The 14,209-nt window shown below is 39.6% G+C and overlaps 1 protein-coding gene and 1 non-coding gene across 8 annotated transcripts in view; both read left to right on the top strand.

Moving 5' to 3' along the window:
* FHIT (fragile histidine triad diadenosine triphosphatase) overlaps nt 1-14,209 on the top strand; it is a 1,619,043-nt gene that overhangs the window by 865,794 nt on the left and 739,040 nt on the right. The window lies entirely within an intron of this gene.
* On the top strand, nt 3,115-3,185 carry TRNAG-UCC (transfer RNA glycine (anticodon UCC)). The gene has a single exon. It is a non-coding gene; the product is annotated as a tRNA-Gly (tRNA).

Consider the following 14,209-nt stretch of genomic DNA (forward strand, 5'->3'; position numbering starts at 1 on the left):
AGAACCTAAATTTTCTGAAGCACATAATCTAACTTGACCTGTCTGGATAGAGCATTTAAACAATCCAAACACAGGGATCCCAGAGTGAGAATGAGGGCTTGTAATTCTGTATAGCTTAATGTAATGCCTGGATACATCCCAGCGTTATTGACCAGATAATTAAAAAGTATTGACAAAGTCCCTTGAGGGATGGGAGAAAATATATGAAACTAATAAACTTTACAACCAAAGAAAACTCTGATACTGTGTAAAACATTAGGGATTCCCAAGTCAATAGGCTGAGCCCTGGAGTTTAAGGCTCGCTCTTGTGAAACTTATGTAGTGGAAAAGCTTAGTCCACCTATAGTTATGCCTAAGAGTTACTTGCAGATACTTCCTTTGTTGCTCAGATGTGGCCTCTCTCTCTAAGCTCAACTCTGTAAGTGAAATTATTACCCTGCCCCCTACATGGGACCTGACATTCAAGGGTGAAAAAGTCTCCCAGGGATGAGCCCTAGCCCTAGCACCGTGGGATTCAGAATGCTGTCCTGACCGAAAGGGGGGAAATAATTGTAACCAATAAGGTATCAGTGGATGAGAGAGTTGAAATAGAGTTGAGAGGCTACTCTGGAGACTATTTTTATGAAAGTTTCAGCTAGACATTGCTACTTATCATGGTTTGCCAAACCCCAGCAGAAACCATTCCTGAGAATCCTAGAGAACACCTAGGGCATCATCTGAGATTCTATAGAGGTTCCGTGTATTAGGATTACTTTCCAGAAACACAAGTTCCAGATGGGTTCCTAGGCCAGATAAGTCCTGAAACCCAGAGGGACCAGCCTCTTCAGAACATCAACTAGTTCCAGCCCCCTATCCGATATTTATTGACAGCCCTTTCCAACAAGAAAAACTTAGAATGGGCATAGCCCAAATACCCCTAAACATTGTGAGAAAGATCAAGGGAGAAGGGGGCGTTATAACAGAGAAGATAGGATTTCACAAATGAATATGAGTACTGAATCATTATATTGATATTTCTTTTAGTCTCCAGTATCTTGGAGTAGCTAGAAGTAAAAGCCTAAAATCGTGGAACTGTAACCCATAGCAAACTCTGAGATCTATTCTACAACGAATTGTTGTGATGTGCTTTGAAATTTATTGTTTTTTTGTATATATGTTATTTTGCACACAAAAAAAGGAAAACCTCTGATATGTTACAGATGAGAAAAACATTACAAATGATCCGTCTTTCCTTTGGTTTAACTATGAATGTTGTAGTTAATAAGTCTATTTCTAAAATGGCATCCCAAAGTGTAAAATCTATGATGGAGGGTGAGTGGGAGTGGATAGGACAGTTAAGAGAGAATTTTCGTTTAATGGTACCGAGCAATATACAGCTTTTTCAAAATAATTAACAGGAAAGATGCAGAAAATTGAAGAAAAAATTATTCTTTTTGATATCACTTGGATGAAGAAAGCATTTATCTAGAATAATGCTAGTCTAAGTCTGTCAAGGCATTAAAAGAAAATGATTTGAAAAGACAGTTTGAATTTATTATTAAAACCTGAAAAGGGGACAAAGCAATGTACATTAGGCATTTTCTGTGGCAGGAAATGTGACAATTCTACTACAAAGGTCTTGGGGTGGGGGGTTGGGATAGTGTGATCATTCTCACCCTGGTGTCTTAGATTGATGTAAACCTAGAATTTACCCCATATATGTTCCCTCCCCTAAAACCATAGAATGAAAGTGGGAGAAGGGAAAAAAAACATATCAGTAAAGGAAGGCTGTGGTCATGGGTGCTTTAGATTCCTGATGAGCTTCTAACTTGCCCATTCTTTCAAAATGACTGTAAGTTCCAGTTTTACTATCAGGATTTGGGAAATAAATTATTTATTCTCTAAATGCTAAGAGGTGAGCAGTGTGGGAAGCTACTGAGGAAGATTACAAAGGGAGAATTGTATGTTGAGAGTTGTAGAGGGTATAGATGAGCCAGACAGCAATTGGTTGACAATTCTTCTGACAGGTGTTTTGATCTCTCTTGACCTGATCTTATAAGCAAAAGTCAAACAAGAAAGTACATAAAACAAAAACAAAACAAACAAGCACAAAACTTGAAATATAAATGAGTATAGATAATGCAGTATTAGAAGGTGGCAAAATCCAAGAAGGCCCATCATTTAGTTTGGTAACATGTTAGTTTTATTCCTATTATACATGCTACCAGCAGTAGAATTGAGTGAGTCATATGAGCCAGGAGTTACTGTTTTTCAAAGGAGGACACTTTTTAAAGATCTCCTAATCCCTCTCAATTGTTTAGCTGTGAAAATTTGAAGTTCTCTTTATTTTATTTGTAAGGTGGCCTGCATTCTACTTGTCTCTTCCTGATGAAGTGTTGATAAGCCAACCTCAAAAGCTTTTAAAAGAGTCTCTGTGATATAGTATAAAAATGCTATAGGGAGATAATATTTGACCACCATTTTACTTTACACTCAGCTTTTAACATTATTCTGTCAACATGGGTAATAGATAACACAAATGGATACATATTCAAACATATTTCTCCCAAGAGCTCTTTCCTTTCTTTAAATAATTATACTACCTCACCAGATTATTTACTGCCATCCAGATTGTGTTCAGCACTCACTTATTGGGCACTACAATTGTGCTAGGCACTGTGTTCTGCCCTGAGAATTAAAAACGAGGGCCCTGCTTTCAATTAGGTAAACGGAGATTAAATACAAGAGTATTTTACTGTTTTGCCTAGTATAAATAGTCAGCAGACCAAGAGTGCACAACTGAGACAACAGTTCATTTTCTTTTGGGGTGATTAGGGAAAGGTACCAAAAGGGGAGGGACTCTGGGCCAAGCATTAGAGAATCAGACAGTCAATAGGAGCTTCCTGGAAGGAGGGAATTTGAGATGTATTTTAGGCAGATGGAGTAGGATAAGCAAAAGGCACAAGTGTGCGTGGAGTGCTTAAGCAAAAGGTGCTTTGATGTACTAGCTCTTCCACTTAGGAGGTATGTGGCATAAGGCAGGATATTTAACTTCAATGAGCTTCTTTCCTTTATGAGTAAAATAATAATGAAAGCATATGTGCTAGCTTTCTTTTAAGAACCTGTGTGTGGGGTGCATGGTTGGTTCAGTGGTAGAATGCTTGCCTTCCATGCAGGAGACCTGGGTTCAATTCCCGAACCATGCACTCTCCCGAAACAAACAAACAAAAACCTATGTGTGAGGAGGTGGGGGATGGAGCAAAGATAACACAAGTGCCTAGTCTGCCAAAGCTGCCAGAATGCAACACACCAGAGATGGATTGGCTTTTAATAAAAGGAGATTTATTTCATTAAAATTGTATAGTTCTTCAGAGGAAAAGCAGCTAACCTTCATCTGAGGTTCTGTCTTACACGGGAAGGCACAGGACAATCTCTGCTGGCCTTCTCTCCAGGCTTCAAGGTTCCAACAGCTTTCCCTAGGGTGATTCCTTTCTGCATCACCAAATCTCTGGGCTGAGCTGTGAGTGCTGAGATTAGGTATGCTGAGCTGCTTTGGCAATGCTGCATTGAGCTCTTTCTTTTAAGCTTCCCATGAATTAAATTAAACATCACTCATTGTGGAAGCCACTCCCCTTAGAGACTGAAGATATAATCAGCTATAGATGACTTTCATAGACTAATGATTCAAATCCACAGCAATAGAACTAGGCACCATCACCTGGCCAAGTTGACACCTGAACCTAGCTATTATAATAGGTAAAACAGGAAGGGAATAGCCTTGTGTGCCAGGCTAAGGAATTCAGAATTGATTCTACAGATGAGGATGTCAGCAGAGACTTAAGTTGGGAGAGCTTCCACTCTTCTATAGACTTTTTAATTGTTAGTCATTTCCTCAGGAAAACTTAAATACTAAATTATCAGGCCATCATCATGTAGGGAATTTGTGAAGCAAGAAATACTGGACACAGTGGGTAGGATGAAGTTAATGGCAATTTATTTTTTTAATCATGAGACTAAATAAGAAAAAACAAAATAGCAAAGATATACAAGAAAATCAGGACTGAGAAAAAAACTGTAGTCTTACTTTGGAGTAGTAGAGGATTATCACTGCCTTGAAACTATTGGATTAATCTCAAAGGATGAAAACTTCTTAAAGTGGTAGAAAGATATCTTTGATTAGTAGAGTACATAAAAACCTTTTATGGACATAATCCCTCAATGTTCTGTAAAAGCTTTGAGTAATCAGAGTCAATTATCTAAACTCAATGGAGATAAGTGCAGGAAACAGAAACATAAAAAAATACCAGATGAGAATTACAAAAATAAGCTGAGAGTAAAATATGCTGGTTGGGGAGATAATGATGTAAAAGAAAAATATGAAATAATTTTAGCTAATATGATTTATAAAAATAACAATGCAAGGAGGCAGTTTAAGAGGGGGGGAAAACCCACAGCCCTTAAGCCACAAGAAATTAGAGCAAAATGAGATAGACTGTATAAAAATCAAATTACTCACAAGTTAGACATATCAAGTATGAAGTGAGATATGTTTAGAATTTGCGAGATGGAAATTAGAAGTAGGTTTCTATATTAAATTACCCTTGCTCTTCCTTTCTGAGTAAAAAGAAAACTTAACTGTTTTCATTCACCATACCCAATGCTGGTAAATATGGTGAAACAAAGAGATATCTCACGAAATGGTTACTCACTGTATTAGTCAGTGGCATGCAACAATCATTTTTTCCTCTCTGCTCTGTGGAGCAGCTGTCGGGGATTCTTTTTCACACTGAGTTTGTGTGGTGCTGGTCTGCTCCGTATGTCTTATTTTCGTGCCCAGGATAGAGGCTTTGAGGTTACCTGGAGTATGTTCTTCCTATGGCAGTCAAAAGCTCTCGGGATGTTGAGCACAAACTTCTTAAGCATAGGGGGGGACTGGTCCGCTGTCTTCAGTTCACAGTCCTTGTCAGTCACATGACCATTCCACCATCAAAGGCGCAGAGAAGTATGCTGCACCTATGGGTACAAGAGAAAGGCAGGGACTTCTCCTTCAGTAATAAGGTGATCTACCCCTCTGTTAGCCTCTCAGTGCCTATTTTTCCAATATCTGTATAATGGGTATAATAGGTAATGGTGTTCATCTTAGAAAGTTGCTGTGGGATAAAATCAATGAATATGCATAAAATGAACATAAGTTTCTTAAAAAATTAACTAATGTATATAAAATCAAATATAAGTATTCTCAACAAATTACCATTTCCATCTCTTCTACCTTCCCACCCTCATCCCTACCCTATCTGGTTTCTAAAGTCTCTCCTGCCCTCCCTACCACCTGGAACAGCATTATCAGAGCATTATCCATCACTGTATTATTACACTTTAGTAGGGCAAAGCCATATTAGGGCTTCTGACTGGAGATGCTCTAGCTAGAGGATTTCTTGCTTTCCTCTCTCCAGATTTCTCTGGCAAGGCCAACTCGAACCTTCACTTCTCTGCATTCACCATCCCTTCTATGGTCTGAAGTTGCTGCACCCGTTAAGGGAATTTCTCTGACTCCCTATCTCTTTCTTGCTTGGGTTTCTTTGGATTTCATCTGTATGTTCAGCTCATTCTCCTCTCTGGGACTCTTCCAGTACAATTTTCTTTCTTTCTTTCTTCTTTTTTTTAACCTGGGCAGGCACCGGGAATCGAACCCAGGTCTCTGGCCTAGGACGCAAGTACTTTGCCTTCTGAGCCACCGTGGCCTGCTCCCAATATATTTTTATAAGCTTTTCCTCATCTACTCAAATATTGGTCAGTGTTTATCTACTTTTAGGGCTCTTTATGCTGATTTCTTCAAAATTGATGGATGGAAGAAATCAGTGAGGGCAATATATATATATATTCTTTAACCCCTTCTGGTTTATTGGTCATAAATTACAACCAGAATTTCCATTGGTGTCATGTCCTCAGTGTTTGTAGGAAAATAAATGTGTGGTATTCTTATGCACTCAAAGTAATAGCCTAGTAAGTTTATTAAGAGACCCAATCACTAGATCTCAGTGCTGTAGTCTCTTTAGCAACATTGTTTCTAGAGATACTTTTCAGCTGCAGCAAGAAAAAAGTTAGACTTTCAGCCATGTACATCTTTGGGGCAAGTGAGCTAACTGAAAACTATGAAGCATATCCCATTATCTCATTCTTTCCTTTGGTCATAAAATAATTCTGTTGTTATTGATTGTTTTCTTTGGGTTGCATTCAACATGCTGAATGACACTAGACTCTGTCTTCCTCCACTTACGGGAAATTGTAAGGATCCTGGAAGAAAATCTCATGTCAGTTACAGTGTGTGTTCTGTGGGGAATTGCTCCTTAAGAGCAACCTCAGTGGGGGCTTCTGGGAATATGGACGAATAGAGCAGCTCAAGCTTAGTTTGCTCCACAGAAAAGTTAGAGAAGGGACAGGAGGGCAACAGAGGTGGTGATTTGGGAGTGCAGCTGACCTGGGAGAGCCTTCTGCACCACATGTAGCAGCCTTGGTTGCAGAAGCTGAGGAACTGAGAGGCAGAAAGCTAGGGCCTGGCGTGGATGCACAGAGCCTGTGGGAGTACACAGATGGGAGGCCAGGACTAGGAAGTAAGCCAGGCTGCGTTCCTTGGGCACGCTACCCTCACCAGTGCAGCCCTGTGACCGGTGACTCACCTCATACCCTATGCACCCAAACCCCATCATCTACTTCCATTTCCCATGCTCCAGGCGCCCCTACCCCACTGGCCCCCAGTGCACGTACCTGCTCCCACCCCCACCCCCACCACAAGTGCAGCCCAACCCACCACTCCTGTACCCCTCCCAAGCACTACCTCCCCCTCCCAGTTCCCTGCAGGCTATTGCCAACGTATAAAGGCTGTGGGCACTACTTCCCTACCTAGGCTACACTTGCCCCCTGCCCACCCCCACCCCCCACCCACAGTGTCATGCAGCTTCACTGCACCCCGCCTGAGCTCTGTGCATCCATTTATGGCACTCCCAGGCCCATGCTTGTGCAGGGGCCCCAGTTATGTTATTCAGCTCTGGGAACTGCACTTCATAGCAGACTTAGAACCGTGCATGCACACGGCCCTCAGCCACACTTTCTAGCTCTGAGAAAGTGCTGACCTACGCAGCCTGGTCACGTCTGACCCAATCCATGAAGGCATAATTCTGACCTACTGCCACAGCTCCATGCATGCACACAAAAGTCCCTGTGCCTTAGGCCAGCGCATACCAGGATTATGACCCCCAGACCAGTGCACCTGTGCAGCTACATCCTCCCTGGCTGCTGGGCACCCACATTCACAAGCATCAGCATAACATCCCCAACCTGCGCCTTTACCTACCCTGAACAAATCACCACATTGAATGCCCACTCCATACCCTCCTCCCTGCTGTTCATCCATCCTGCTGCAAACAAAAGGCCTTAGACTACTGAAAGACTTCAACTCCCAAAGTAAATCAATCAAGATACCTACATGCCATGAAGATAGCAGAAGATCAGTAAGCATATCACAAGGCAGACAGATATAGTCCTGCCTAGTGACCAAATTAAAACATCAGAGGAGACAAAGACAATGGGACAACTAATAAAAGGTGTTCATACTATGCTATTTAATAAAATAAATGGGATAGCAAATGACATAAAGGAGATCAAGAAGACAGTAGAAGAGCATAAAGATAAATTTGAAAGAATAGAAAAATAGCAGATATCACAGAGATTAAAGACTGTTGACCAAATAAAAAACATACTAGAGTCACACAACACCAGATTTGAAGAGACAGAAGAAAGAATAAGTGATATCAAGGACAGAATAATTGACTTCAAGACTCAAAACTGCAAATAGCAAAAAAAAAAGATGAAAAAAATAGAATGGGAACTAAGGAAAATGATAGACAAAACAAAGCATGCAAATGTAAGAATGATTTTTGTCCCAGAAGAAGAGAGGAGTAAAGGACTAGGAAGAGTAGTTGAGGATATAATGGGGGAAAACTTCCCAACCCTCATAAAGGACATCAATATACAAGTCAAAGAAGCCCAAAGAACTCCAAACAGAATAAATCCAAATAGGCCTTCCCCAAGGCACATACTAATCAGACTGTCAAATGTTGAAGAGAAGCAGAAAATCCTGAAAGTGCCAAGAGAAAAACAATCTACTACATACAAGGGAAATCAAATAAGACTGAGTTCAGACTACTCAACTAGCACCCTGGAGGCGAGAAGACAGTGGTATGATATATTCAAGATCCTGAAAGAGAAAGATTTCCAGCCAAGAATTCTATAGCTAGCCAAATTGTCCTTCAAAATTGAGGGAGAGATTAAAGTTTTCACAGACAAAGAAGTCCTGAAAGATTTGTCAACAAGAGACTGGCCCTGCAAGAAAGACTGAAAGGAGTTCTGCCAGCTGAAAAAAAAAAAAAAAAAAAAAGACAGGAGAGGGAGGTCTGGAGGAGGGCACAGAATTGAAGAATACCATTAAGGGTAATTTGAAGATTACAAAGAGAAAGAGGGAAAAGAATATATAGATGTGACAAATACAAAAGATAAGATGGTGGAATCAAGAAAGGCATTATCAGCAATAACTCTGAATGTTAACGGACTAAACTTACCAATTAAAAGATAGAGAGGAATGAGGGATGAAGCTGGACCTCAATAACCGCCAAAGAATGAGAACATTCACAAATATATGGAGATTAAATAACATACTCTTAAACAACCAGTGGGGCAAAGAAGAAATTGCTAGAGAAATCTCATTATTTCTCTCATTAATTGCAGATAATATGAACTATACTAGGAAGATTCTGAGAAATCTACAGCAAAGTCACTTGAGTAAATAAACAAATTCAGCAAGGTGGCAGGATATAAATTAATGTGCAAAAATCAGTAACATTTCTACACCTAGGGTGGGTGTAGAAATTTCTACACAGCTGGGGAGTGGGGTTGGATGGGGGACAAGGGTAGCCTAGGTAGGGAAGTAGTGCCCACAGCCTTTATGCGTTGGCAATAGCCTGCAGGGAATTGGGAGGGGGAGGTAGTGCTTGGGAGGGGTGCAGGAGTGGTGGGTTCGGCTGCACTTGTGGTGGGGGTGGGGGTGGGGGCAGGTATGTGCACTGGGGACCAGTGGGATAGGTGCATCTGGATGTAGAATGACCTAGCTGAGGAGTCAGCTAAGGAAAAAATTACCTTCAAAATAGCAAGTAAAAGAATCAAGTATTTAAGAAAATTTAACTACCGATGTAAAGGACTTGTACACAGAAAACTACATAACATTGCTAAAAGGAATCAAAGGAGACCTAAATAGGTGAAAAGACATTCCCTGCTCATGGGTAGGAAGGCTAAATATAGTTAAGAAGTCAGTTCTACCCAAATTGATCTACAGATTCAACACAGTACCAATCAAAATTCCAACGACCTACTTTGAAGATTTGGGAAAGCTAACTACCAAATTCATCTGGAAGGGAAAGAGACTCTGAATAGCTAAAAGCATCCTAAAAAAGAAGAATGAAGTGGGAGGATTGACACTCCTTTAGAACCTATTATAAAGCCACAGTGGTCAAAACAGCATGGTACTGGCACAACGACAGCAGCATTGGCCAATGGAATCGAAACGAGAGTGCAGAAATAGACCACCAAATCTATGGTCAACTGATTTTTTTTTTTTTTTTTCAAGAAGCAGGGATTTCAGACTCCACCTGTGTATGGGAGGAATGTCAAAGAATTTGTGGGTATGTTTTATTTATTTATTTTTTTAAAATATCAAAAAACACATAACAAATACAAACATTCCTTTTTTGATCATTCCGTTCTACATATATAATCAGTAATTCACAATATCATCACGTAGTTGCATATTCATCATCATGATAATTTCTTGGAACATTTGCATCTATGCAGAAAAAGAAATAAAATAAAAACAGAAAAAAAAAATTTATACATACCATACCCCTTGCCCCTCCCTTTCATTGATCACTAGCATTTCAAACTAAATTTATTTTAACATTTGTTCCCCCTATTATTTATTTTTATTCCATATGTTCTACTCATCTGTTGACAAGGTAGTAAAAGGAGCATCGGACACAAGGTTTTCACAATCACACAGTCACATTGTGAAAGCTATATCATTATTCAATCATCATCAAGAAACATGGCTACTGGAACACAGCTCTACACTTTCAGGCAGTTCCCTCCAGCCTCTCCATTACATAACAAGGTGATATCTACTTAATGCGTAAGAATAACCTCCAGGATAACCTCTGGACTCTGTTTGGAATCTCTCAGCCATTGACACTTTGTCTCATTTCGCTCTTCCCCGTTTTGGTCGAGAAGGTTTTCTCAATCCATTGATGCTGAGTCTCAGCTCATTCTGGGATTTCTGTCCCACATTGCCAGGAAGGTCCACACCCCTGGGAGTCATGTCCCGTGTAGACAGGGGGAGGGTGGTGAGTTTGCTTGTTGTGTTGCCTAGAGAGAAAGGCCACATCTGAGCAACAAAAGAGGCTCTCTTGGGGGTGACTCTTAGGCCTACTTTTAAGTAGGCTTGACCTATCCTTTGTGGGGTTAAGTTTCATATGAACAAACCCCAAGACTGGGGGCTCAGCCTATAACTTTGGTTGTCCACACTGCTTGTGAGAATATCAAGAATTCAACTTGGGGAAGTTGAATTTTCCCCCATTCTCACCATTCCCTGAAGGGGACTTTGCAAATACTTTTCCACTCATTTTTCAAATCACTCTGGGGTTCATTGGGGCATCACTCTGAACAAACCCAAAAAATCTCATATCCTACCCAAGGTTCCATGTACTTATGGCATTCAATTAAGGTGTCTACATAAGTTATATTAGGAAATGCACTAGTCAAAATATAAATTTTGTACCAAATAAATGTTTTTTTGCTTTAGTCTCACACATAAGTTGAAATTTTAAAATATTAATTATCATCTATTTTCAGCACCCTGCAGTAATGGTATTCCTTTGTTCTTCCTCATGCAAAAACATTAAAAAAGTTTTGCATTTAGTCACTATCATTATATACTCTAGGCATTCCTAGATTATACCATCTCAATCTTTATCATCTATCTTTCTGATTTCATTTATGCCCCCAGCCCTCCTCCCTCTATCATTCTCACATTCAGCTTCATTCAGTGTTCTAACATTATTTTATTACAGTTAGGTAGTATTGTGCTGTCCATTTCTGAGTTTTTATATTCAGTCCTTTGCACAATCTGTATCCCTTCAGCTCCAATTACCCAATATCTTACCCTATTTCTATCTCCTGATGGTCTCTGTTACCAACAAAATATTCCAAGTTTATTCACTAATGTCATATGGTCAACTGATTTTAGACAAGACCCCCAAATCCTCTGAACTGGGACAAAAAAGTCTTTTCAATAATTGAGCATGGAAGAACTGGATATCAATAGCCAAGAAATTGAAAGAGGACCCCTATCTTACACCCTACACAAAAATTAACTCTAAAAGGATCAAACACCTAAATATAAGAACTAGCACCATAAAACTTCTAGAAGAAAATGTAGGGAAACATCTTCAAGACCTAGTAATAGGAGGTAGCCTCCTAAACTTTACACCCAAAGCATAAGCAACAAGATGAAAAATAAATAAATGGGAACTCCTCAAAATCAAATGCTTTTGCACCTCAAAAGACTTGTCAAAAAGGTGAAGAGGCAGCCAACTCAATGGGAAACTATCACCCCTGGATGTTATGTCCCACGTAGAGGGGAGGGTAATGATTTCCCTGGCGGAGTTGGGCTTAGAGAGAGTGAGGCCGCACATCAGCAACAAAAGAGGTCCTTCAGAAGTAACTCTTAGGCATACATATGGGTAGCCTTAGCTTCTCCACCACCTATATAAGCTTCACAAGAGTAAGTCTCAGGATCAAGGGCATGGCATATTGAGTTGGGTGTCCCTCAAGTTTGATACAGTATCAGGGGATTCCCTAATGGTTAGGTTTAAAAGTTCCATATTCTTTCTCCTATCTCTCAAGAGCACAATCTCTTTTAAGGGCTCATCTGATTAGATCAGGTTCACCCAAAATAATTTTTCTATAGATTAACTGAAAGTCAGTTGATTTGGGGTCTTAATCACATCTGCAAAATACTTTCACCTTTGTCATATAGTGCAGCCTAATCATGGACCTGAATGCCATCATATTCATAGTCCCACCTTTGCTTAAGGGGAGGGGATTCTATAAGTCATATACACCTAGGGGTAGGAATCTTGGCACCATGTCAGAATTCTCCTACCGCAAATAGTAGAGAGCAGAGTCTAGGAAAACAATTTAATTTTGACATGCTGCTGAGTGCCAAGAGATTTAGGTGTAAGAAGAAGAGTCTCTTGCCTCTAGAAGTCAATATTCTAATGACAGTGACAGCCTAGAAATGAGAAAATTGTGATAACAGAATGGTGAATAATTCTGAATGTTCTAGAAAGGAGAGAGGATATGAGTGATTAAAAATAGACATTGGATTTGGCATTAGGTATAGATAGTGCTTTCAGCAGAATAGTAGGGGCTCGGGTCAGGTTTTGAGTGGTGGAGGAATAAATGTTCATGAATGAGTAACAGGTGCACATGTAGAAGAATCTTAAAAGGTTTACTAATGAAGGAAAGGAGAGATGAAATTTTTAGAGTAGGGGGCCATTTATCATGTTGGGGATGATTGAGTCTTAGAATGTTTGTGCAGTAGGGAAAAAATCGGTGGAAAGGGGAAAAGTAACATGATATCCTCCCTTCATGTTTAGATCCTGCAAACGCTTTAGGAAACTTTAGCGTAACAGAGCTCTTTCCCTTCTCTCAACAAATTTCCTTTATTTAACAAAACAATTACATGGTACTTATTTTGTGCCAAGCTCTGTGGTAAGCATGTGATAAATTTTAACTCATTTAATGTTTACCACTTTCATATGAGATAGGACCTATTATTCTCCCGGTTATAGAGGAAAGTGAAACATTAAAAGACTAATAACTGGTCCTAGGTCACAGGGCTTGTAAGTGTAGCCTTGATTTCAAACCCAGAAAGTTTGACTCCGGAGTCCATGTCCTTAAGCAGTGTACCAACACTTGCGCTCTTTTGTACAAGGTTTTGTTGCCATTAATGGAAGCCTCATGGACCCTCTTGCATCGTAATTACTGTACCAGTAAACTTTCCACCTACCACATATCAAGTCCTCAATCAAAGGGTAAGCTGCTCAAAGGAAGGCGGAGAACATGACTGAACACGGACTTTTCTTCTCGATGACATGTTATGTGTAATAGATGCCAATAAATGTATGTTCATTTGAATTAAGCTAGAATGCTATCGTTTACTTCTTCATTTCCTTTCACCTCTACTGATTGTAAAATTAATGGGATTATGTATAATTTGAATTTATCCTGGAATTGTACTTTTATGACTTTTAACATCATATAAATCTGGGACCTTTTAGCAAAGTTTCTTGCTTTATAAGATACATTTCACTTAATATTTATGTCTTAGAGCATACAAATGTATCATAGTTCTGAGAACTGTTTTGAGTAAGAGTTTCTTGGATTATGTTATAATGTCTGAATAATGAGGCACAGGATGAAGAGTTTGAACATCATGGACTTGAGTAAATGTTACTGAACATTGGAGAGCAAAATCATTAATCTTGACCAATGGTTAAGGCCCTGCTTTATCCCTTTTCTGTGTTTTTGTTTGTTTGTTTTTTGTTTGTCCTGTTTATAAGGACTGAGACAAAAAAAAAATGTTGCTCTCTTTTAGTGCTAACCACAATTCATAACTGAGCCCAATGGCCATTTCCATTTTAGTGCTTAGCTATATACTTACCTGTACAGCAGCAGCTGGATCCTGACCCTGATTTAGTGTGGCCATTCTGCCTTTATTCTTATATTTCTACCCCATAGACAGACATATTCAGCTGGGGTTGTTCCTGTACTTGCCCACCTGCATCTGAGAAAGTCTCCTCATTTACCTCTTGCCGATTACAAAAGCCTTTGCTATGATGCTAGAAGTTAAATGGAAAATATGATTTAAATCATGTTTTGATCTATTTATGAATGCAAATGGTAATTACTGATGAAAACCTCAGAGCCTGTGGCTCCACTATTTTTGGTTTGATCACCTAGATGCACTATGGATAAAGCAAACAAACTTCATTGCTATAAGTGACACTCACTGGGGATTGGATTTTGCAACACCTTTTTTCCTTTAGAATGCTGCATAAAATTT

The sequence above is a fragment of the Tamandua tetradactyla genome, chromosome 15, assembly GCF_023851605.1.
Source record: "Tamandua tetradactyla isolate mTamTet1 chromosome 15, mTamTet1.pri, whole genome shotgun sequence".
Classification (NCBI taxonomy): Eukaryota; Metazoa; Chordata; class Mammalia; order Pilosa; family Myrmecophagidae; genus Tamandua; species Tamandua tetradactyla.